At 32.1% G+C, this 22,521-nt stretch overlaps 2 protein-coding genes across 2 annotated transcripts in view; one reads left to right on the top strand and one right to left on the bottom strand.

Moving 5' to 3' along the window:
- Positions 1–12,516, bottom strand: part of LOC145288095 (deoxyribodipyrimidine photo-lyase-like) — a 118,830-nt gene extending 106,314 nt beyond the window's left edge. The window contains exon 1 of the mRNA XM_080136152.1: positions 12,393–12,516. The gene's annotated coding sequence lies outside the window, so the exon portion shown is untranslated. The remainder of the gene's footprint in view (positions 1–12,392) is intronic.
- Positions 1–22,521, top strand: part of LOC145288097 (tetraspanin-7-like) — a 77,431-nt gene that overhangs the window by 2,944 nt on the left and 51,966 nt on the right. The gene's annotated exons all lie outside the window — the stretch shown is intronic.

Here is a 22,521-nt window from a genome sequence, read left to right as displayed (position 1 = left end):
CTATTTTCTTCTGCCTCACTTGTTTTTTCTAATATTAAAGTTAGAAAAAAAAAATCAATTTTAAATGAAATTTTTAAAGAATGCCATATTTTTAAGAAAACAAAAGTTGGCATCATAAAAAAACGGGTAAATTTATACAAACACCGTGACAGCGAATTAACCCTAACCCTAACCCTAACCTTAACCCTAACCCTAAACCCTAACCCTAACCCTAACCCTAACGCTGTCACGGTGTTTGTATAATAATACCAAAAAACGTACGTGATTTAAAAAAAAAAAAAATTAAAATCTGCAATTTCCTTGTTTTTAAATTTGGTTTCGTTTTACTACAATTGCACCAAAAATCATTTTGTTTTTTGTGTTAATTTTAATTTTACTAAAAAAAAAAACAATGAAAATATTTTATTCGTCAAAGAAGTTTTAGTTTATTTTTTTAAATAATGAAAAAAAATCGTATTTTTACAATTTTATTGTTTTTTAGTCAACTTTTTTCAACTTTACAATATTTTTAATTTCTTTCCATTTTTTTTTTTTTTTTTTTTTTCAAAAAAAACTTTCTCGTTCATTTTGTTGAAAGATTGAAAGAAGAAATTAAAAACAAAATGACCTCGTATTTTCAGCGATTTATTTTTTAAACAGATTAATTTTGATTAAAATAAACGAAATAATTAGATTTCTTCATAATAATTAATTGCTGAATAATAACAAAACAGATTGGACATGAATTCGGATGAGTCATGTTGTTTATTTTCATGCTTTTCAACATAATTTATGTCGCATTCGAATAAAACACGCCACAAAATCGTCGAAGCAAATCGACATTTTTTTTTTCTCGTTTTTGAAACACAAATCAGTGAATATTTTTTATTCTCCTCATATTTCTGAATAAAAATGTTTTTTTTCGAAAAATATTTACAAAAAAAATCATCTTCCTCATTTATCTATTCATAAAAAATGAATCAAAATTTCATTCATTTAGAAATGATAAATTATGAAATTCCGTATTTCTTACTGTTTTTATTAATAAAAAAAAATAATTAAAAAAAAAAAATACTAAAACAAACTTAGTAAGAATTTTTTATTTAATTGTTGTTTTAATGAAAATCCAGATTTCTGTCATCTTTGTATAAACATTTACCAAAATGTGTAAATAAATCCAGATAAAAAAAATATATAAATTATAAAATTTAAATTTGATTTCAAATCTTGTCTATAAAAACAAAACTTAATTTAAAAACTATTAATCAAATTATCGAACAAAACTGAAATTTTGGTTTACGTAATTACGAACCGAATTATTTTTTATTTACTATGAATTATATTATTTTTTATTGTAATAAAAAGATAAAATTATTGAATACTAAAATGGAATTTTAAAACTCGTATATATAAAAAAAAAAAAAATCTAAATTTTCATTTTTTTTCTTATTACCCGGACAACACCGGTCAAGAGTAAAAAACAAAATTAAAAAAAAAAATGTAAATTTTAACATTTCAAACATTTTAAGTATTTGAATTATTTTTAAACTTTGATTTATTTTTAAATGTAAATTCAGCAATAAACAGCTGTTTTTTTGTTATTTATAAAAATATTATAATTAACGAATTTCAAATGAAAATATTGAGTACACATTTTTTGTTAATGTTAAATCACTAGATTTTTTACTTGTTTTAATGGGCAAAAAGTTATAGCCTGTTGACTTAGAATGAGTGTTTTATGCCAAACTTTAAATGTACTATTGTGGCGTCTAATCTGGAAATGGATACCATGATCCGTAGTTCGCTGCACCTTATGATGAAGGTCCATACAAAGTTTCAGTCAGAATCAGCCCAGTAATTTCAGAAAAACAAAAAGAATGGGACAAAAGGAAATATAATTTAGATTGGCTTATATTTAGACTTAAAATCATCTTTTGGCAAACGTGCATTATAGTTAACAATGAAAAAAAAATAACATTTACCAAAGATGATGAAATTTATTTTTTTTATCTATTTATGTTTCAAATGTCAATGCTAATTTGAAAATATATATTTTCTATGAATTTGTTATTGTCACTTTTAATCTATCGTTAGTCATTTAGGAAACGTGAGCACAAGTCTGGGAGTTGTTGCCAGTTGGATGAGGGTAAGCTTTTTATCTTTTTAAGTCTGAAATTAATAAAACGCCCAAGAAATCAGTTGTCATTTTTTAAAAGATGACACTAATGCCAGATTAAAAATGACAATAACAAATTCATTATTTAGATTACTGGGACTGCTGTTGTCATCTTGAGTGCTATTTTCACAATGTTTTGACCGATGCAACCTCCAACCTTTTTCACGTGTGTTTTGTTGAACTCCAAAATTTGAAACGGAACCATTTATTGAATCCATGCGTTTTTGTTAGCCGTGATTAGCGGTAGAAGTCTTGAATAACTTGTAATTGTATTCTTGATATCCTTCGCACTGAACGGTGAACCTTCAACCTCCAGAAGACTGTCATTTAGAACTGAATTTTACTTTGTCACAGTTTTTTCACAAGAATTCATTGCGTAAAGGATAAAGTACCAAGTACTAGAAGTTTCAATAAAAAAGTTCCAGTGTTCGACAAGATACATCTGAAGGCGCTTCAAGATTACATCATCCGACATATGGAACTAATATGCAAGATGAGAACATTAGTTTGAAGAATTCAAATTATAAATCGTTATTTCAAATTCAGAAACTCAACAAATTTAAAGATAATGAAACTTATATAAGTAGAAAAGTGTGATTGTGTTTAGTAAAAGTTATTGATTTTTTTGTTAACTATAATGCATTTTTTACCAAAATGGATTTGTGTGATAGATTTTTCATAATTCTCTTGATTTTTTTTTTTAATAATTTTTACCTTTTCAGGCATTTAAAACTATTTCAATTCCATGTTTTCGTCTTTAGAAATCTTACTTGATTTTTGAAATTAAAATGTATGACGCCCCTTCCTCTCCTTAACACAATTGTTTACATTTCGTTTTTATTCTGAATATTTGTGATTTAAGCATGAAATTAAAAAATTCTAAATATTTAAAAAACAATGTTGCATGATTACATGATCATGTTTATGACCACACAGAGACACTAGACAAAATATGGCAGAAAAAAATAAGCACAGGCCAATAGTGTAAAAATGAAGGGTAACGTTTATTGTACAAAAATGTAACGAGAATCGTTTTGTTTGGGAGTGCCTTTGAACACCTCTGCTGGAGTTTAGAAAGTTGCCTCAAGTAGGTATCCCTGACAAACCCGCTTAGTGTAACAAAATCACACCCCTTCACTGTTGAGATCCCTAAATGTCAAAGTATTCTACTCTAGTAGCTTCTTCCCTAGAATGGCTACACTTGGAATTCTCTTCCTGCTACCTGCTTCTCAAACTGTACCGATATGCAGAAGTTCAAATGCAACATAAACCAAAATCTTTTATAGGAATGGTCCCAATTAATAGCCCCTTACGTCCAAGTGGCAATGTGCCTTGTTTGGGGTGAAGGTGAGTTAAAAAAAAAAAAGTCACCAGGAGTTGAAGAGGCAGCCTGGGTCAAGAGGACATCTCAGAAAATTAGGAGCACCTAATAGTCCTAGGCACGTGGGAAAGTAAATCATAGTAGTTTAGAAAATTTGCCATAAAAAGAATAATTTGCATTTAATAAATTATGTTTTTATTTTTTGACCTGGTGATTTTTCTGGATTATGGCCAACAAGCTGCTGAATCTGCCAGATATTAACACTAATTTAATTTCTGGCTCATAACAGTTTTTGTTGATTTGTTACAAATATAAAGGCGTTAATTTGCATATGAGAGGAGTGGCTGCAATAAGAAGGATGAATTGTGGAGGAAAATAAGTTGAGTGTTTGACAGTGGAGAGAACACTTCAAAATAAGAGGTGATGTGAATTATGGCATAAATGAAAAGGAGTGCTGCCAGTTTTGATTTTGATAACAATTAACCATACGTTTAATATTAAATTGACCATTACAATTAACCATATGCTTAATATTAAAGATTTTGTATTTGAATTTAATGGGACACGATAGATGAAAGTTTTGTGAGTCGTGTGTGTGTGATAAAGCAAAAAATTCCATTTTCTCACGGCAAAAAGGAATATTAACATCAGTTATTTGTTGTAGATGTAAAGTATATCTAAAGTAACCGGTTCAAAATTAATTGCAAGTGTGTAAACAAGAAGGCAATACAAATACTTGTTCAATTTTTAGTAGTGCGTTTGGTTTATTATGTAAATTTAATAAAATATGCTGCCACGTTCTATGAAAGTTGATATTTTGAACCAATTCTTTCATCACACTCTCAAATGTTTATTTTTGTATGAAAAAACTCTTTACAGTACACTTCAGGAATAAAAACTGAATCTTCAGGAATAAAAACTGAATCTTCAGGAATAAAAACTGGGGGTGGAGATGCAATTGTTTAGAACAGAACAGTTTTGTAGATAGCTAAACTTTCAAAATTGATTTCTTATACTGCATATTGTTCAAGACCATGTACAAGCATCACAGAAATGAGTTCCATGTTTTTTCCTCCACACAAACTCAATTGGAAAGAATTTAAATGGTTAAATTGTTCTACTATTAAATTATACCCCACCCCTCCCTTTTTTCCATAACAAAATGGAGCCTATCTTCTGGACAATAGCCAAAAGTGTTAAAAGAACAAAAAAAAACAAAACAAAAAACCTGTTTCATATTGTGTTGTTTTTTAAACCTGCTGTTTCATTTTTTTTTTTTTTTTTAAGTAAGGGAGTTCACTCTGTAAGATTAATATAACCCTAATCTCGAACCTTCCACCTGCTATATAACATAAAAGATCTTCAGAAAAAATTTTAAAGAAATTTGGTGCATAATCAATAGTACTTTTTGAAGAATTATTAAAAATTTGTCAAAATATTAACTAAATTTTAATATTGAGAAAATATTGAGTGAATTACAAATGGTCAATTTGGCGAAAAATAATTTACATAATCGACTTTTTGACTGAGAAACATTTCATGTTGTTGTTATTGGAAGTATTATGAATCTTATCTCTTGAATAATTCCAATTAAAGAATGATGGCAATAAAATACATGAATTGAGATTTAGATGTTTGCATCGATAAAAGTTCATTTTGTTATTTTTTTGTATTGTTTGTGATTGTTTAAGGTCAGTTGTATGGATATACATTCAGTAATACTGTTTCCAACATTTTTTTTTTTTTTTTTTTACATAAAGGTCACCACTTATCAAGGCCCAGAAGCCACTCTGGGATAAGGGTTATTGCAGCTACAGTAATCAATGAGACAATATCATAGTAATCATTAGTATTGGAGATTTGATAAAGTGTCTTACTTAAGGGGGCGATTCATCAAGAATTTGTTTATGTTGGACTTGAAGACATCCAAGTTGTAGTCGGGTGGGAAACAGGCAAACGGAAGAGTTCCACAGGCGTGCACTTTTAAGAAAGAAGCTTTGTTCATGGAATCTGTGTTTTGATTTAGACACAGATAAAGAGTGGGGAAAATTACTGATAGTGGTTTCAGCTAGACCGGTGTTTTTCGTGAAAGATTGGCGAGGAGGGACCAGAGATTGGAGCTCAGACGAGCACTTGCCATGGAAATAACGATAAAACAACGACAGGCTCGCAACGTCTCTTCTGTGGGAGAGATTGCAGGGAAGAGAAAAGGGCATCCTCCACTAGGCTACGAAGTCTATTTTGTACTCTGTCACGGCAGGATAGGCTTTTTTAGCAGCTCCTGCCCAGATGTGGCAGCAGTACTCCATCCTTGGATGTACTTGGCTTTTATACAGATAGAGAATTGCATCAGTAGTGGAATTTCTTCTGGAGCGGTAGAAGGATCCCACCATTATCCCAGCGACCATGGCAACAGACTTGATGTACGTGTTCCATTTCAGATCAGGAGTAAAGGTTGTTCATTCTGAAGCAGTGGTGTTATGTCGTTTGAAAGCTGCTGTTTATAGCATTTTACTGTATTGGATGTGGTTTGAAAATTCTTTTTTCAGCATTCAATTGTGCCGATGCTCTAGTGCCAAGACTTAGCTCATTTCCTTTAATAATTAAAAGAAACCTTTTCAACCACTAATAGCTATGACTAAAGATATGTTACTGGAAAGTACTTCATTCAAACTCCTTGGCTTAACATTTTCAGGGAACATGAGTTGGGACATATGTTGATAGCATTGCCAAGGCTACTGCAAAGAAGGTGGGCTCTCTCTACCATTCTAGAAAGTTACTTACACCTGAAAGTATCCTGTACCTCCACAAAGTCACCATTCACCCATGTATGGAGTATTGTCACATTTAGGCTGGTGCATCTGCTACTAGTCTTTCACTTCTAGACAGGGTTCAAAAGATTCGCCAACCTGATAGGTCCTCAACGGTCAACTAAGCTTCAATCTCTGTCACATCAAAATGTTGCGTCTGTCTGCCTGTTTTACAAGTATTCTAATGGTGGATGCTCTGCTGAACTACAAGCCCTTGTGCCCCCTTGATGTAAATACCCCGACAAGAAGTAAAATCCCACCCCTACACAATACAAATCTGTAGACGTAAGAAAGCCTTCTACTTGAATAGTTTCTTCCCCAGAACTGCTAGACTTTGGAATTCCCTTCCAGGTTCCTGCTTTCCCAACTGTACTGACATGCAGAAGTTCAAGTGCAATGTGAACATTGCTACTCATCCCCCTTCATAATGTCCCTTCAACTTATGACCCTGATAGTAGCTCCCTACATCAAAGTGGCACTGTGCCTTGTTTGGGGTGAAAATGTGATCAATGGTTCTGAGTAGTTCTTACTTACCTTTTTTGTTGTCAGTGTTACATTTTAGAAAGAAAGAAAAAGGAGTGGAGTTAGATGAGAAGAAAATGCAATGGCTTAACTTGCATCATCCTTTGCCTTGTCTACCAACCATGCTAGCAATCTATATAAAAAATGTTGTTAGGGACAACAGTTGGTCAGAATATCCTTCTTAACCCTCCATTCATTAGATTTCATCATCATAGATTTGATTTGCCTTAATCTCAGTAGTAATAAGTATCAATTCTAGGCTGAATTGTGACAAAGCTCTGTATAATATTGCAAGTGGTACAGATGTTCACTTTTAAAGATCTCCCATCACTAAAGAAAAATCCAACACAAAATTCACATTTTTTACCTTTTATTTAAAAAAAAGAAAAAACATTTCCCTAGGCTCTCACATCCTATGAGCAATGTTTTTGAAAAATGAAGAATTGTTGTCTTGATTTGGATCTATCCATCTGACACTTATCATTGGCTATAAATTGGTCGTCTTTTTTTTTTTTTTAGTTTAGCTCCTTACATCTAGTGGCTTCATGTTTTGTTTAGAACAATTTCCATTAAAAGAAAAAAGTTGGCTAGAGAATTTCCTAGTCTTATTATGAAAGATCAGTGACATTTTTTAAAATTTTCTTTCTAACCATTATAATAAAGAATACAAGTATTTAACATTTGTGGAAGCATGATTGTTGCCATCTCAGTATTTTTAGATAAAAACATCTGACAAATTTCTACTTGAGTGAACGTTATATTAGACATGGTGGATTGAGAGAAAAATTGAAAGCCATTTTTTAAGGCTAAAGTAATGAAAAGAAATTGTGTGGTTAACAAAAACATTTGATGCAAGGAAAAAAGAGGCTGCATACGTGTAAAGAGTGTTGAAGTTATATTTTAATTTGGGTTAATTACTAACAAGTGTGAGAGATGTTGTATTTGTGTGTAAAAAAAAAAAAAAAAAAAAAAAAAAAAATGCATACATAAAGAGTATCGGTAGGATGAAACCTTTTTTTGTTTTACTTGAGATAATATTTAGATATAAGTATTGAAGAAAAGGTTTCGATTGCAATCTCAGAAAATTGTTCCACTTCAAGTATTCCAAATATAATCAATTAATCTTTTAGCAAGGTTATCTAGAAAAGTAAAAAAAAAAAATGTCTTTCTCACCCGACACATTCTTAATAACATTATCCCCACCCCCACTCGTGTGCCTCCCTCATTTATGAACAAACTTTAATAACTGACAAAAAGCAAGAAAGACAAAATTATCTGATGACTGTTTGACCTATAAAAAATGAAAGTATTTTTACCCCTCCCCCTTCTAATTTGCCGTGTCAATTAAAGTATATTTTTTCCTTAACCGTCTTTAGATCATACTCAATTCACACATGTATTTTTTTAAAAATAGTCGGATGTGCAAATACATAGAAATAAGATTTTCCTTTAATGTAATTGATCACTCTGAACCGGAGAAAATTTTTATTTGAATTTTAGCTATTTACATATTGTGTTTGTGAACTGTGATAAATTCAGCATAAAACATGCAGTTTAATGTCATTCTGGTCAATAACACCTGATTTATTCTGACATTATACCTTTTCTGATTGTCAGGTGATAACGTAAACAAAGCTTTAGAAACAGGTGGTAAATTCGATTTCAATTTCACACGTTTTAGTCATGATCTGCTTCAAATCAATATTTTTATTTTTTGTAGACTTAAATTTTATTTTCAATTTTGCAAGAGTTATGAGAAATCTTTTTATTTTTCCTATTAAATTTTATTAAAAAAATCATTTCTGGGTAGAAATTATGCAATTCCCAATACTTATCCATGCTCTCTCAATGTTCTTAATGAAATTTTGTAGAAAGTTGAGGTAAAAAAAAATATTTTAAAATAGATTAAGAAAGATTTCTTTTTCTGATGACAAAATATTTTCATTAAGACAAGCAAATATTTGCAAATAAAACAATGGACGCATTCTGTTAACTAATTTTAAGTTTTCTTCTGAGTAAAACATGACACATTGCTCGATAAGTTCCAAGTCTTACTAATAAGACAACTTCTAGGCAAAATTCTGTTTTACTTATTAATGTTGTCTCATTCTACACTGATGCACTTATTCCAAAAGTTTTTAAACACTTTGACATCTTTTTTTCTGCCTCAAAATAGTAATCACTGAGGATTATATTTAAAAAAATAGTGGGTGTGGAAGCAATTCTTGTAGTTTTGTCATCAGCTTGCGACAAGGTGCATTATCATAGTGAAGAAGTTTTCTTTTCTTCATTTGTGATTATATTTTATGAACTTCTTTAAATCCTCGTAAATTTCCCTATGCGGACTGAAGCCACACTTGATAATCTGAATATTATAAAAAAAAAACTTAGACACCTCCAAGGTATGTGGGCCTGAATTAAAAATTGCTTAGCTGAGCTACTTTCCAATCTCTACAATAAATGCCTTGCTCAATCTTGCTTCTCTAATAGCTGGGACATGACCTCTGTGGTACCAGTGTACAAAAATTCTGGTGGAAGGATTGACTCTCTCAATTATCACCCTCCTAGTCTCCTTCCCCCTCTTGGTTAAAATCTTTGAAACCTTAATCAATCAAGCACTGTTCCACCACCTTGCAAAAGCTAATCTTTTCTCTGACAAACAGTATGGATTTAGGCAATGTCATTCTACTGCAGATATTTTGTCATCTCTGAATGCATATACCATGCACTGGATAAAGTCTAGCATGAAGGGCTGCTAATGAAAATAACTGGATGAATGCTAAATATAATTATATTCTTCTTAGACAATACAACCATTCAGGTTGTCTTTTATGGCCTTACATCCAAACAGCATAACATTAATGCTGGAATGCCTCATGGGTCGACCCTTGAACTGCTGTTATTCCTGATATTCATTGACCTTCCTGATAATATTGTGTCCGAGATGGGTATATTTGATACAGCGCTCTATAGCTTGCATGAGGGAAGAACGAATTTATATAAATCTAAAACAATGGCAGAATCATTAAAAAATGACCTCCAGACTGTAGTGGAATAGGACCGTAAATGAATATAGCAATACCAAACAATTTTTTTCTTTACATGAAATAAACTCAAATAAAGCATTATTGAAAATAGCATAAAAACTAAGAAATATTATCTTTAATTTTTAAAAATTTGTTCATTAAAACTGAAGTTTTGACCATCAAAATATCAAAAAATGCCTTGTTTCACTGGACATTTGTCTTAAGTCAGTTCTATTCAAATGCATATAAAGTTTGTGACTGAAAATGGTAGGAAATTTGCACAATTTACAGACTAACCCATCTTTAAAAAGCTGTAAATTCAGATGAAATTTTGGACATATCATAATACCATGAAGGTTCAGATGGCTGTATTTACGACCATCTCACTTGGTAACTTCCGGACTAATTAGCATATTTCAGTTTCATTTTAACGGCTTAAAGTGGCAACATCATAAAAACAGTTAAGTAAAAACGATAAGTAAAGCTTTATCATCATATGAAGCTTTATTCTGATGAACATCTGTTATTATCACGTCATGAAAAATCCAAGATTCAACCAGGAAATCTAAAATGGCTACCACGACACGATTCAAAGAAATTATTGACAAAATATGGCTTGTAGCATATCAAATTAAAGGAAATTTTATACAGGTTAGAATTGTTTTTAAGTATATTAAATTAATTATCATACTAATTAGCATAATTAAGTTTCATTTTAACGACTTTAAGTGGAAACAACATAAAAACAGTTAAAAAAAAAAAAAAGTGGAAGGTAAGTCTTTATCATCATGAGAAATATTATTCTGATGGACATTATTGTTTGTCGTCATTGCACCATATCAAATTAAAAAATCTTTTGTATGGGTTAGAATTGTGTTTTCAAGTACATTAAACTAATTAGCATACTAATTAGCATAATTAAGTTTTGTTTTCAGAACTTTAAGTAGAAACCTCATAAAAACTAAAAAAAATGGTAGGTGAGGTTTTATCATCATGCGAAATATTCTTCTGATTATCATTTGTCATCATTACACCGTGAAAAATCCAAAATGGCAACCATGATACAATTCAAAGAAATTATTAACAAAATATGGCTTGTAGCATAGCAAATGAAAAAAAATTTTGTACAGATTAGAATTATATTTTCAAGTACATTAAACTAATTAGCATAATTAAGTTTCATTTTAACTGCTTTAAGTTGCTGTGACAATTAATGGGTGGGTTTCTACCATTATTTTGTATAATTTTTTATTTTTAAGTCATCGTCGAGTCTTGAAACTTTTTAAGAGACATTGTGGCCATTTTTTTTTTCTTGTTCTCATGTAACGGTCTATACTATCTGTTTTTTAAACGGAATAAGCATTTACAGCACCAAAAATTTATCGAAGTAGGCAGAAGAGTAACTTATTTTGCCTTTGGTAACATTTATTTGTTATATATTTGTTTTTTGACCACTTTTTCATACCTCTGTAGATTGTAAAACAAACCTAATAAATGTTACCATAGGCAAGATAAGTTTTTCTTTTACTTAACTTGATAAGTGGTTTGTGTTTTAACTCCTTTAAAAACGTTTTTTACTCAAGTAAAAAAGTGGTGTCGAGTGTAGCCGTTTGAATTAAACAAAAACAATTTAACGAAATAAAACAAAATTACAGCGCTATTTTTGTAATATTATTTTAAAATTAAAGTTTTTCAATATCCTTTTTTATTGCATTGTTAGGCGAAAGTACAGAATAGTTATAAAACACCGTATCTCCATGCTGAGAATGGGTTTCTAAATAAAGTGTTACAGAAGTTTCTGAGACTCTATTTTAGAGTCGCCCCCCCCCCCCAACTTCGCCTTACTTAAAAAAAATTTATCAAAATTCAGGAAATCAACCAATTTTATTAAAATGTTCAATATTTATTAATTAACAGAATACAATATGAATACGTATAAAAAATAACATTTTTGGACGTCTTATTTGTTGTATTATACGTATATTCCTATCCCATTTAAACATGTTTTTCATTTATTTTTATACAAATAAACTTTTGGTACTTATGCACTTATGTTACCATACTGAAATGATGTTATTTAGAAATCGAGTCATAATACGGGAGGGGAGAGTGTTTTGTAATTATTCTGTATTTTCACCTAACAATTTAATAATAAAAAACGATATTGTGAAACTTGAATTTAACTTGAAAATACTATTTAAAAAAAAAAAATAGGACAGTAACATAAGTGCATAAGCACCAAACATTTTTCTATTCAAGTTTTTGTTTAAATTGAATATTTAAAAAAATTTTTTCCAACATTAAAATAAAACTTTGCCAAAAATATTTTTCTTTTCATAATTAAAAACTGATGCTTTCTAATAATTAAAACTAAAAATGTATACTTTATTGCTACAAGTCACTTTGTAAATCGTTCTGTCATGAATTTACATGACTACATCACACATTGTTCTTGACATACGACGCTCAGAAAACAAATGTTGGTGCTCACTCAAAATTTCTTAACCAATTCTTTTCAAATTTTATAACAAGAAATAAAAATAGTGGCTATCACATACCGTTTGAATGAAGTTTTTATCCTGATTTATTTTTGTACTTGAAAGCCTCAACTCCAAAATGACTGGAAAGTTGCACGGATTTTGTTCAAGTCACACGTGATAAAGACTATTCTTTTCTCTTATTGTTTTAAAAATATGAAACGTCATTGACTAGTAGAACTTCTGTGTCTAGTATTTATATGAACAGACTTAAAACTCATGCGTCCAAAAAGTCATCTACTGCTTGCAGACACGCCGTGGCTGGGTGTTTCATAGTTAATAGGCAAAATTAAATTGCAGTTTCTTGGAATCTACAAAATCACAACAAAAAATATTAAAATGCTATTTTTAAGAAAATTTTATTCTGAATCCATTTGACTTGGGAAAAATCTATTAATTACTGATTTAAAAACTATGATTGTCAGATTGTCGCAAAATGTGCCTTGTCCAGCGCTAAACGGTACGTCGTTTGGTATTACTAATGAATAGTAACATTTAATATTAGTAAGACTAAGCTGCTCTCCTTTAACAATTACAAGAAACCTCCCCAACCACTGATATCAATGACAAATAACTCTCTAATTATTCTTCCTTCAAACTCTGTTTAACGTTCACAGTAAATATAAACTGAAACAAATATATTGAAGACATTGCAAAGGCTGCTGCAAAAAAGGTAGGTTCCTTCTATCGTGCTAGAAGACTACTCACATTTGAGTATCCTGTACCTCTACAAAGCCACCACTCACCCATGCAAGGAATATTGTTGCCACATCTGGGCTGGTGCATTTACCCTTAATCTCTCCATCTTAGATATGGTCCAACTCCCATTGCTACAATGTTGTGTTTCTGTGCCTGTTTTAGGAGTATTTTAATGGAATGTGCTCTGACCGTGTTGTGCTTGTGCGCCTTCGACAAACTCGCTTAGCAGCAAAATCACACCCCTTCACTAAGGTCCCTAAATGCCAGAAAGCTTTCTACTCTAATAGTTTCTTCCCTTGAACAGCTAGACTTTGGAATTCCCTTCCTGCTTCCCTGACTTACATGCAGAAGTTTAAATGTAATGTAAACCAACATCTTGTTTATCTTTCTAAGACATGGTTCCAAATAGTAGCCCCTTATGTCCAAGTGGCGATATGCACTGTTAGGGGTGAATGTGAGTAAAAAAACCCAAACATCTCTAATGTTATGATGATATTCACTGGTAATGACTCAATGCATCAATGAATTCTGCATCTCCAAAATATGAAAGCCGAAACTCTGCCTTGTTTGCATCTTGGCTTCTACCTGTTGCTGTCCACTCGGCTGACTACTGATCTGACTCTGGAGTGAACTGGTGGATCCAAGTTTCGTCCATTGTCAGATATTGATGCCCCCCCCCCTCCTCTTTTTGTTATTGCATTGAAACAGTTGTAAATGATGCTCTGACGTGTTGCTGTTTTTAATTGACTGTAAATGCGTTATACACTTCTTTCTCATTGACAAGCGTTCATGCAAAATGGTGAATACACTTCAGCATCTTTATCTCACACAACTTAAATTTACGATCTACCAAAACAAATTTGTGGACTTTGTTTTCTCTGACAACTACTAAATTTGGCCAACTAAGCGATTAACGTTTATGACCACATTTAAAACCAGCATAGCACCTCCTCTTTAACTGTTTCCGGAAGACTAGAATCTGAATAAAACTTAGCCATTGCTTTGCTTGAATAGTATTTTTACTCATCAGAACACAATGCTTAATCAATGTGTGAAATTAAAAATTTTCCAAGGTCTTAAAAACGTGGAACAGTAAGTTTATTTAAATAACTGTAATTTCTAAACTAATGTAATTGAGCTTAAATTGCCATTTAAAGGTTAGTACTTTATAAAAATCAAATTGATCTATAGCATCAAAGCATCTTCTGTCAGCTATGACACTTATTGAATGATGTGTATTTATATCCTCCTAGTGCTTGGTTCCTCCTTAACTTTGCCATTTATCTTCTAACACTAATGCCATTTTTCCTAAATGTATCATATATAATATACAAGGATGAGATAACTTAAAAAAAAAAAAACAGTATAATTTTAGGTTTTAGAACCAACAAATAAAATAAACTATTTTATTTGTTCCTGTAATTTTGTTGCTTTGAATATCCATTCCAATATCAAATTATTTCTCAAAAGAATTTTAGAGATTTTGTCACTAAATTTTTATCATAAAATACATTATGGAATTTGATTTTGAAATATCAAATTTTAACTAATTTCAGAAATATTAATAGTAAACAAATTTCCAACAAATGAAATGGATGCAATGGTGTGCACTCAAAACGGAAACATTGAGATCTGATGTTTTACCAACTGACTTATTTGGACTTAAAACATTGCTAGAAAATAATTACTTATGGTGTGACGTTATAGTTTTGATTTACATTGTGCTTTAAAACATTTATTCAAATATTGATGCCTCTGTACAGTCTTGAAAGACCAAAGGGCAACTGCGCGTGTAACTGTGAGGCAAGTGTTGGGCAATCGCCAACCACACCTCTCTTGAATCAACACTGTAGCAAGAAGTCCAGGACAACTGGAAACAATGCAAAGATAAGCGGAGAGCACATACAGCACCTGGAAGTCCCAAATGGTCACCCATTTAGTAATGACCAGGTTCAATGTTGCTTAACTTCGGTGATCCAGCGTGATTATGCTGTACTGTGATTACTCAAATACTACTACTACTACTATGATTATTCCAACATAAATGATAACAAATAAATGACTGGGTAGACATTGCTAATAATGTTTGAAGCTATTTTAATCGTCCAAAACAATGTAATAACTGTGTTAAAAGAAAAAATGAATATATATAAGAATTTGGGCCTGTAATTATATATAAAAATGTTATGTTGATGGTTTTATGAAACACCACGTAATGTTCCATTTATTGTTTTCCATAGAAACCTTGTCCTTTCCAACAGAGGCATAAGATTGAAGTGATCCGCTTTTCTTTCCTTTCTAAACCTTTCAGATCTTTGTGAAGATTGCAGGTGTTGGCCAAATACTTTATGTTGATTGTGGTTAAGCTTTTCTTAGCATCAATGGAAATGTCTTTATGGAAATGCTAATATTGCTAATTTTAATCTGCATATGTTTTGATTTACACACATCTTTATTTAAATTCTCTAAATAAAAATTTATTTAAATTATCTAAATAAAAGGCTGTCATTCAGTCTTGAGACACAATATACAAAGTGCCTTCAATAAATTTCCAGATTTTTTTTTCGTATGGTCACTTTTATTGGTTATACACATGAAACTCTAGTCCCCTTCAAAGTGATCTTCTCTGGCTGCAATGCACTTGTTGTACTGTTCCAACAATTTCTGAAAGGCCTCATGGAAGTCCCTTTGTAAGAGCATGTCAATAATCCTTGGCACAGTTTCTTTCATCTCCTCAATTGTCTTCTAATGACAATCTCTAAGGTTTTCCTGGGGTGTAGGGAATAACCAACGGTCACAAGGAGCAAGGTCTATATTATAGGGAGGGTGATGAATTGTCTTGATGCCCATCTTGGTCAAACAGTCTGTGACAAGGATGAAGCACCCTTGGAACAAACTTTGCACAAATCTTCTACATCTTGAGTTTCTCACCAATAAAAATGTGCACTTATTATCTCTATAGACATACGACGGTCCTCATCCATTCTTTATTTGGTCTATCAACTTTACTGTTCTGACTTCCTTACTTCTCTCACCCCTCTCATCATCCCTCACAGACTCCCTGCCTTCCTTGAATCTCTTATGCCATTCAAAAACTGATGCTCGATTCATGCAAGATGGTCCAAAAGGAGTCTGAAGCATTCCATACACTTCTGTGGCATTTTTTCAAGTTTAAAAAAGAATTTATTGCATATCGTTCTTCTAAAATGTCACGTCCAGATTACATTTTTGAAATTCATCAGCTGTGACAATCAGGCTTTAGTAGAGTGTATTTCAATTCCTGCTGTAGCTGTTCATTTGAACCTGAAATCATAAAAATTGCTCAGTCATCTCATAGTATGTATAGCAATAATATGCTGAATTCTCAAGAGTCTACAACAAATTAAAATACCAGGACAAATAAAATCTGGAAACTTATTGACGGCACCTCATGTTTCCATCTTAGGGTGCCTGTATGAAGAGTCTACAGTAAAGTGTGTAATCTTCAACTATACTTCCCCTAAATTGCTTGAGTCGAGAAACGAGTAAAAGTTGAACAATGCTGGGATAAGCAAAGAAACCTTGTTATTTTTTAGTTATCCTTCTCTTTTACAAGGTCCACAACCAAGTTTAGTCTACTTTAAGTAATTCATAGCTGGAGGAAGTGGAAGGGTTAGGGTTCATACCTTTCTCAAGGGTATTAGTGAAAGTGCTGGAGTAGCCTCGACAAAAATCTAACTCTGCATGCAAAATCCACAGTGCAAGCTCATAACCATTACATTATGCCACTTCCATATATATATATATATATATATATAAGCTGAACGTCTGTGTGTGTGTGTCTGGTCACGAATAGACTCCTATATGGTTGACTATTATAGAAAACTGATCACATATAATTATAGAAGATGTATCGAGACACAGGAATGGGTATGTTTGATCTGGCATAATGATGATTCATTAAAATTGTGGGGTCTGCGTATGCGCCTGGTCCACAAAGTATGGGAAAAAAAATTTAGAAATTAAAAAAACGTTTACAAGTGTTTTTGATATAGATGTACATAATAATACTTTGATAAGTATATTTTAACTTAAATAGGGATGGTATAATAAAATTGTGGGGTCTGCATTCGCGCCTGGCCTCCATAGAATGGAAATAGGCACAAACTTTAATAAAGACTTTTCATATCTATCTGCGTAAGTATACTTTGATAATTATGTTTCAGTTTGAAGAAATATGGTATAATAACATTATGAGGGTGTTCGTTCGCACCTGACCTCCATAGAATGGAAATATGTCACAAAGTTTAACAAGGTTTTTTAATATAGATCCACAGAATATTGTGATAAGTGTTTCAGTGTGAACAGGTATGGTATAATAAATTATGAGGTTTATCTATTTTATTTTTACTTTTATCGTATTTTGCTTTAGTTTTGATACCCCCAAATTCGAAGCTATCTCTTTACAACCCTTTTCATAACCTATCATACTTTCATAAATCAGAGTCCATTTTCTGTAGGCTGTTTTTGAACCCAGTCAACGACGGGTACTTTTGCTAATATATATATATATATATATATATATATATATATATATATATATATTTGTATAAACTACCAAGCTCTACTCAGATATTTATCAAGTTGACAAGAAAGTTTTTGCAGTTTTCAACTTTTAAATTCAGATGAACATATCTGGGCTCAAACAAAAATTTATTGATCGAAATAAGCACCATTAGAATCAATACATTTTTCTCAACGCAAAACAAGTGTATTTATGTCAGTAACATAAAAATCTTGCCTTCTGGTGCCGATGAAGCCACTGAAGGCGTTTTTAATACTGCTTAGGTTTTTGAAGCATTTCTCACGCAGAAAGTTGTCTATGCTTGAAAGAGTGGTAGGCGGTAGTTGAAAGGCCTGGAGAGTGGTGGATGAGGCAGTTTTGTAGCCCAATTCGTTAAATTTCTGCAGGGTCGGTTTAGCAACGTGGAGTCTGGCATTGTCGTGGAGGAGAATTGGGCCTTTTCTGTTGACTAATGTTGGCTATTTTTGTCGAAGTTTTTGATTGGCTGCAGACCACCAAACATTCAGCATGATCTTCTTTTGGTGTAACTCTAGCTTTGGGAAATGTCGTGGAGCTTCATCAGCATCTAATCATTGAGCTGAGCATCACAAGTTGTTGTAAAGAACTCATTTTTCATTGCAAGCCACAACATGACCGAGAAACTGTTTTTTTGCGTAAAAGAAGGGAAAATGACACTTCATAACGGCGTTTCTTTTGGTTGTCGTTCAATTTGTGAGGCATCTGTTTATCAAGTTTTTTTGTCTTTCCAATCTCTCTCAAATGGTTGGAAATTGTCGCATATGTTACATCTAATTCAGAAACCAGTTCACAAATTGTTGTGCGGATTGGCTCCGACTAAGGCTGTTAATTGTCAACATCCGATGGCTGACCCTTCAAAACTCTCGTCACCACTGCAAAATTTCTTAAACCACTATTGTGCTGTGTGTTCAGTAATGGTTCCTGGGACAAATGCTTTGCTGGTATTGCGAACTGTTTCAGCAGTTTTTTGGCCTAGCTTGGATTAAAATAAGAAAATTGTGCTGTGAATATGCTTTTTTTTTTAAAAAAAAAATCTGTATTCAATGTTCTGAAAAGAATACATAATTGTTTTAAAATGATTGTAATTTAAATAATTAGATAGAGTGAAAAATGTTCTTTAAAATGATATCTGAATCAAAGGTATTATTACAAAAACTTATTTGAAATCAAAATTAAAAATTCTGCAAGAACTTTCTTCTCAACCTAATATAATCAAGGGAACTGAAATCCCTAATTTTTACAATGTCACTTGGCATTTTGCAATGAATTTCAGTTATACCAGCTAAGGGTCTATTTTACAATGATTGTATGATAAAGGAGACCCCCCCCCCCACATACACATAGTTGGTGATTCTGTAACCGTTTAAATTACTTGTTTTATTGTGTTCAGCATTAAAATGGAGGATAAAATATGATTCCTTGTGTGAAGACAACAAATTTCTACAGCTGAATACATAAATTACATTTTCTGCTAAAAGAGTTGCTACTCATTAAACTTGAAATAGAAGTTCAAATGCTCAAATATAAATATGGTAGTGAATATTGCTGGAGAGCTAAATGTTTTGGTTTCAGTTCTAGATATTGGCACCAAAGTCTTTTTTACTTTTCAAATCACTATATATTGGGTACAATATAATAATACAGAATTTTTTCTGTAATAATAAATATGAAATCTGCATAAGTTAAAATATATTTAAGCATTTTATGACCAGGCAATACCAGGCAGCCTACTAGTATTGAATAAGAGGATTATATTTAATGTTTTTGTTGATACTATAAGAGAATAAAATGAATACTAAATAATATTTTGTTTCAATCTATATTTTTGCTAAAATCAAATTGTTTTTACATACAACACTACAAAGTATTTTTTAGGATTCTCTTAAAGTTAACAAAAGCATGAACTGTTGAAATATATATAGAAATATTTTAGGAAAAATTAAGTAGAAAATATCTGCAGAATGCCAACATCAATATATTATGAAAGAATCCGCTGTGGAATTTCCACAGGTTCTGCTAGTTAGTACTATTCATTCATTTGGGTTGATCAGGAACGAAATTAATAACTGGAGTCCTTCAAGAAATCACAGTAAATATTTTTATGAATAGTTTTAAATTTATTTCTTCTAAACAAATTAAAATATAAAATTATAAAAATAACAATGCTTATCTAGGTGATCATGAATGGGAGTAAAAGTACACAGCTTTTTATCCACTCTTGGGCAATACCAGGTATCCATACTGGTTTAGATTATAATGTATCAGCAGCCAGTGTTTACAGTCTTGATATAAAGAGAAAACAATAAGAAAAAGTTACAAAAACAAACCTTGAATATTTTGAAATAATCAATAAGTTACCAAAGCAACTGGTTTCCTTCGGTCATGTCGTCTCTATGACTACAGTGGCAGCAGTTATAGTAGCTTTAGTGGCCGACAGCTTAAAAATTTGGAGACTTTATTATCTAATTAGTGAATATTAATTATGATCCATATAAAGTGAATATTAATTATGATCCATATAAAGTGAATATTATATCTTGTGTGAATAATGTGTATACTTTATTATTATATTTAGTAGAATCTTGTAATGGATCAATTCATGTCAGAAATATGTTTTTTGTGTTAAAACTTTTTTTTTAATTAACTGATATAACTAAGCTGATGCTTGTAAGCAAGGAACGTTTTTTACACTTTTCTAAACCAACTTTTCTTCAGTAGATATGAGGGTTGTTCTAAAAGTAAAGAGCTTAAGAGCCACAAAAGCTGGAGTGGTATCATTAAAATGAGTGATCTTTTCTGCTCCAGAATTTATTTTTCTACATAGTCACCACCATTTTCAATGCACTTTTGCAAGGAATTCAATGACACATCTCTACTTCTAGTGACATCTATGATAGAGGTTGCTTTCTTAGTTTCATACTGTCAGTATCTACAACAGAGAGATGAAACTTTCAGGTCATAAATATATAGGTTCAGTCATCATAACAATGCGGATCACAATATCCTCTGATCCATTCGGACGAAATAAAAAATAGAAGGCATTAGTTTTGGAACACCCCTCGTAAATTATTAAAGATGAAAATTTTGAAAACTTTCCTAAACAAGAAACCTAAATCAATTGTGAAACTGCATGCATTCATCTGACAACATAAGGATGGGCCAAAGTTTTTATGTTTCCATATTGTATGAAGTATTTCCAAAGTTATGTCATGTAAACATGTGATTAAACTGCCATTTTTGCATGGGGATTACTGTTATGAAATAGCATTGGAACCACACAGCAAATTTGAAACATTAGAAGTTGAAATTTCCTTAGAACTTCCATCTTGGCTAGTCTCGGCAAGGTCATATTTTTTATTTTTTATTCCATTTTCACTCCAAACAAGGCACAGTGCCACTTTTATATAGGGGGCTACTATCACGGACAAAAAATGCAGGGATACTATATAAGGAGTCGAGCAACCAGATGTTTATTCATATTACACTTGAACTTCTGCATGTCAGTACAGTTGGGAAAACATGAACCCGGAAGGGAGTTCCAGAGTCTAGCAATTCAGGGGAAGAAACTACTAGAGTAGACCTTCTTACATCTAGGGATCTCTAGTGTGTGGGGGTGGGATTTTGCTGCTTCTTGAGTTTGTCAGGGGTATTTATGTTGAGGGGGTAAAAGGGCTTGTAGTCCGTCTGAGCATTCACCATTAAAATACTTGTAAAACAGACAGAGGGATGCTACATTTCGTTGATTGAACAGAGATTGAAACTTGGATGACAACTTGGGAACTATCAGGTTGGTTACTTTTTTTAACCCTGTCCAGGAGGGAAAGACTAGTAGCAGGTGCACCAGTCCAAATGTGACAACAATACTACATACATTGGCAAATGGTGGCCTTATAGAGGTACAGGATATTTTCAGGCGTAAGTAACTTCCTAGGAAGGTAGAGAGAGCCCACATTCCTTGCCGTGTCCTGTTCCCTGTGAACGTTAAGCTGAGGAGCTTAAAAGAAGTACTTTCAGGTAATGTATTTTTAGCCATAGCTATTGGTGGTTGAGAAGGTTTCTTGTAATTATTAAAGGAGACAAGCTTAGTCTTGACAGCATTAAATGTGACCATCCATTTTTGTCCCCATTCCGCTACAGATTGGAGGGTTTCCTCTGTGTGTGCTATTTCCTTAGATATGTGTTCATTTGTTTTCCTCTTGTGCCTATTATAGAGCATGGTGTAATCAGCAAATATGCCCATCTCAAAGACAATTTTATATAAAATGCAGTCTACATTGGCTGCAATATGGGCCACATAGCAAATTTCTGAGGAACAGATTCACAATTAATGCCAAATGTGACTCTTTTCTGTTTTCAGAGATATCCCAAACTTGAATCAGTTCTAAATGATACCATGACCAGTATTTTTACAGTTTGGTGGTGATTGGTCAAGTGATATGAATACTAGGCTGTACACAAATATAGTGATTGGTCAAGTGATATGAATACTAGGCTGTACACAAATATAGTGATTGGTCAAGTGATATGAATGCTAGGCTGTACACAAATATAGTGATTGGTCAAGTGATATGAATGCTAGACTGTACACAAATATAGTGATTGGTCAAGTGATATGAATACTAGGCTGTACACAAATATAGTGATTGGTCAAGTGATATGAATGCTAGGCTGTACACAAATATAGTGATTGGTCAAGTGATATGAATGCTAGGCTGTACACAAATATAGTGATTGGTCAAGTGATATGAATGCTAGGCTGTACACAAATATAGTGATTGGTCAAGTGATATGAATGCTAGACTGTACACAAATATAGTGATTGGTCAAGTGATATGAATGCTAGGCTATACACAAATATAGTGATTGGTC

Source organism: Euprymna scolopes, chromosome 11 (genome assembly GCF_053919585.1).
Source record: "Euprymna scolopes isolate OS-2025 chromosome 11, ASM5391958v1, whole genome shotgun sequence".
NCBI lineage: Eukaryota > Metazoa > Mollusca > Cephalopoda > Sepiida > Sepiolidae > Euprymna > Euprymna scolopes.
The sequence above is the reverse complement of the archived record's forward strand: the minus strand, read 5'-3'. Positions and strand labels throughout refer to the sequence as shown.